This window comes from Primulina eburnea, chromosome 12, assembly GCF_022965805.1.
Source record: "Primulina eburnea isolate SZY01 chromosome 12, ASM2296580v1, whole genome shotgun sequence".
Taxonomy (NCBI): domain Eukaryota; kingdom Viridiplantae; phylum Streptophyta; class Magnoliopsida; order Lamiales; family Gesneriaceae; genus Primulina; species Primulina eburnea.
Genome location: NC_133112.1, coordinates 7066157 through 7070851, shown reverse-complemented (window position 1 = coordinate 7070851; position 4695 = coordinate 7066157). Strand labels below are relative to the sequence as shown.

The following is a 4695-nucleotide window of genomic DNA, read 5'->3' as shown; positions in this document are numbered from 1 at the left end:
AAGATAATGCAGTAACAAATATTCTCGAGTCGTACATGCCTTGTATTACACAAGGCTTAAACATGATAGGATTTGATCACAAGCTGGAACTTCGACAACTGCTTTTCATGAAGATGTGGACCAACCTTGTACATCCATGGATAATTGTGTTGGTGACTGTGATCAATATATTAATGGATGTGCAGATAAAGATAATACTCGTTGGCCGAACAAACTACACGCATGGAATTCTAACAAGTGACTCACTTGACAGAAATGCATCACAAGTAACTTCTGAAGCTATTATCGATTTTGGTTGTTCAGGTCATATGGTAGATGATGGTAGTTTAGGTCATGTAATAGCTGCAGTGGCACTAGATGAGTAAGCAGCACGTCAAATGTTGGTTGATTCTGCATTACCAGAAAATCTAGAAAGTGATATCGAGCTTGACACACAACGAGGTGATGATTCAGACAATGAGGATAATGAGGATGCATTCGAAAACGTTACCGAGCTAGTGCATGACACAACTTCAAACATAGTTCCATTTGATGTTTCTAATCTGTATGAGATGCCACAATTCTTTAGTGCCAGGTATGAATAACAATGTCCTGATTTATAGGTGTGTCATCTAGGTTACAATCTAGCTTCTACAATCCCGAGAAAAGAGAATTACAAACAAAAAAAAAACATGATTTTTGTAAACAAAAAAATAAATCGATTGCAGCTGTTAAAAACTTTTATGTTAGATGTATAAGACACGAGTATCATGTTGTTGAGAGTACACCGACTATATCGAAAGTATGTCGAAAAAATAGGTCATCAAGCATTAATTGTGGATGGAGCCTCTGGCCTTGTTTGAAAGCAAATTTGGGTTATTTTAAAATCATTAAATATGGTGATCTACACACATATCTCTAGCCAGATTGAGATGACTTTTAACGTTCAAAATACGATAACGTAATCCAATTGAATGCAAATCTAGGAAAAATTAAAAATGACTAATTAAATGGTTTAATGGCATGAATTAATTATGATATCACATGATTACATGTTTAAAATAGGGTTTTCTGTTAGAATTCATAAAATTGTGTCTTAAAAGCTATTTAATATGTGATTGAGTAACAGAGACCGGAGATCATATCAGGGAAAATATTTTTATTAAATAATTATTTTAATTGTTTAACGTGTGAATTATTTAAATGGAAATTTTGAATTTGGGGGTGTTTTGAGGTGTTTTATACGCCGAGATGTATTTTAAAACTGATAATCGATTTTCGAAAAAAATAAAGACTTTTTGAGAACTCGGCTAATATTTTCACCAACTTCCCTAAACAAAATATTTTAAATATTAAATAATGGGCTTAATGGGCGTAGTATTCCATGATAAATGGGCCTAAGCTCGCACTTATGTTTTTAATTAAAATAAAGCCCTAAACTCTACCCTATAAACCCTTTAAACGCACGCCTCCCACCCGCCTAAACTACCAGGACACTTTGGCAGCACACACCACAAACATTAAACGAAAACTTTGAAGGCAAATCACGTGGAGTGAAGGAAAATCAGCAAGGTCCTCCGTTCGTCGACGTTCTTCACATCTCAACTTGTTTTTCGTGCTTAAAATACGCAAAGACACTCCTTTATCTCCTTTTTCTCATCTATCACACCATATCATATGTTTGAAGCATGTTTGCATGAAAAATATGTTTACCTTGTATTTATTTTCGTTTTTATGCCATGACATGTCAATAACTCAAGTCTTTTGTGATCCAAAACCTATGATATTATTGCACAAAGGGGCTGCCATGACTGGGTAACTTGTAAGGACGATTTTCCAACGTGTTAGGGGTCACATGAGTCATGGTTAAGGTCTGGACAATGGCTAGGGAAGGGTTGAACGAAAATTTCACGTTTTGTGCACTAGGGTTTTGGCTAGGTGGAAGCAAGACGTGCGGCTCGACCAGAGCTTAACCAGGGCCCGGGATGGACGTGGTTAGGTGTTAGGAAGAGTCCTAGCATGGATAGGACTCCTTGACAGCAGCCGAGGAGGAGTCCACTAGAGTGAGGACGTATATATGTCGTTTTTACGTGTTTTATTGCATTAGTCTGTGTGTGTTTTGCATTGTGCATACGTGTATTTCCATCACATTCTGTGCGTTTTAGAGTAAACATTTGCATTTTATCATATCTCACTCGGGCATGATGAATTTGCAGGAAAAGTGGCCGGAAAACCAAAAATGGAGCAAAGTGTACAAAAGAGAGGGCAACGGACAGAATGAGCGGCGCCCGAGCGGTAATTTTCTACCGCCCGGGCGCGAAAGGTGACCAAGTCGACAGAAAGGTTGGCGCTCGAGCGGTAGTTTTCTACCGCCCGAGCGCGAATGCCACCTATCCCAAGAGCTTCGACAGAAAGGTCGGCGCTCGAGCGGTAGTTTTCTACCGCCCGAGCGCGAATGCCGCACGTCTCAAGCAGCTTTACAGAAGGTGTGACGCTCGAGCGGTACTTTTCTACCGCCCGAGCGCCACCTATTTTTGGAAAAGATCAATCTCGATTCCATTTCTTAATTTCGAAAGGGAAATCATATGGTGAGGATTTGGTCGACATTCAGGGGGGATTCATACTGGATTTTGCAGCCACAAGCTTTTGGAGAGAACTTTGCGCTTGGGTTGAAGATTTGAAGTTTTCTGAGCACCGTTCTTCGCAGATTTCGTCTCGCCTAGTATTTCTAATCTAGTTTCTTTCATTTTAAACGTTGTTGCATTTATTTGTACAATGAATTCTAGTAGCTAAAGCTTTATTATTTGTTGGGATAAAAGGGGATCCTACCCCGAACGTTGAATTGAATTAATTTATATTTCGATTGTGTGTTATTCTTGATTTTACTATTATTTTATCGTGTCATTAAAGCGTAGCTAACTTTAACGACGTCTTCATATCACGAGTGAGTTCGAAAGAATAACGAGTGATAGGATCGAGTAGTATAATTCACGGATCTACAATTTACATAGATATATGAAATTGGATACGTGCCGATAGTCATAGTCCTAAGGGTCGAAACTAGGGGATTTCATAGATCGAAATGCGATTTGCTCTTGATAAATAATTAAAGATATTTAATTACTTCATTGAGTAGAATTAGCTTGGCATAGCTCGAGAGAGTGTGTTCAATAGATTAGGAAATCCTGTCGGAAGCGTAGATCACGATCGAACGAATTAATTAATTAACGAGGGGTAGGTGAACCGAGATTCCCAACAAATCCATTTTTCATTGAATTTTACTTAACCATTTTAGACATTATATCTCATTACTTGATCTTGAATCTTTCGAATTGCATTCTTATTTAATTTTAGTAGTAATAAAACAATCAAATCACTTTTCGTTGCTAAATGTTCAATAACTGAAAATAACAATTGTAAAACACAGTCTTCAGTGGAACGATACTCGTACTCACGTACACTATATTATAATTTGACATCGTGCACTTGCGATTAATTTTTGAGCATATAAAATAATATTTTATTGGGGGTTTCACTGTACAAGTTTTGCTCGATCAAGTTTTTGGCGCCGTTGTCGGGGACTGTTAATCTACAATTTTATTTTTAGTTATTTTCTTTAGCATTATTTTATTTCTCTTGAGATAACACTTCACATTTTATTACAGATATCTCTTCCAGTGCATGCCAAAGTCACTTGACGTGGAGCTTGAGTTTGATCCTGAAATTGAAAAAACCTTCCGCAGAAGAAGACAACAACAGAGGCTTAAAGAACTGATGGAGAGACACGAGCCAGAATGTGAGGAGGAACAGCGTGAAAATAGACACGTCGAGATGCCACGCCGCATACCGATGCTGGAGTATGCCCAACCTTCTTTGGAGGGTGCACGCCCTAGCATTGTGAGACCTATCGTGCGGGCAAATCACTTTGAAATCAAGCCAGCCATAATCCAGATGATTCAGAACACAGTCCAATTCGGAGGAACTGCAGTGGATGATCCAAACACGCACATCGCGGATTTTCTTAAAATCTGCGATACTTTTAAATTCACTGGAGTTTCTGATGATGCTGTTAGATTGCGTTTATTTCCTGTCTCCTTACGTGACAAAGCTAAAGCGTGGTTAAATTGTTTGCCTGTAGGTTCAATCGCTACATGGGAGGACATGGCGAAAGCATTTCTCATCAAATACTTCCCTCCCTCCAAGACCATGAAGCTGCGGGCAGACATTACAACATTCGCTCAATTCGATCAGGAATCTTTATATGAGGCATGGGAACGCTTCAAGGACCTACTACGAAGATGCCCACATCACGAGTTACCACTTGGGTTAGTCGTTCAAACATTTTATTACGGTTTGCTTACTCCTAACCGTACTATGATAGATGCTGCTGGTTGTGGGAACCTTTTGAGGAAGACTGCGGAAGAAGGACATGAGTTGTTGGAGGAGATGGCTGCTAGCAGTTATCATCCTCAATCTGACAGGAACAACCAGCGGAGAAGTGCAGGATTGCACCAGGTAACTGATTTTTCTGCTATTACTGCACAACTTGACGCTTTGAACAGGAAAATAGACGGTTTGAATGTGGGTGGCACGGCGATGCGTCTTCAAGAGATATTCTGTGAAAAGTGTGGAGGAGAACACTATGTGAAAGACTGTCAAGATGGAATCCCTTCTATGTGCAAAATAAGGCACCGGTGAATCAAGTGGGAGTCCAAA

General features: G+C 39.2%; 1 non-coding gene across 1 annotated transcript; it reads right to left on the bottom strand.

Moving 5' to 3' along the window:
* Positions 1 to 4189: 4189 nt before the first annotated feature.
* LOC140808489 (small nucleolar RNA R71) lies at positions 4190 to 4295 on the bottom strand. The gene has a single exon (XR_012112910.1). It is a non-coding gene; the product is annotated as a small nucleolar RNA R71 (small nucleolar RNA).
* Between the last annotated feature and the right edge of the window lie 400 nt (positions 4296 to 4695).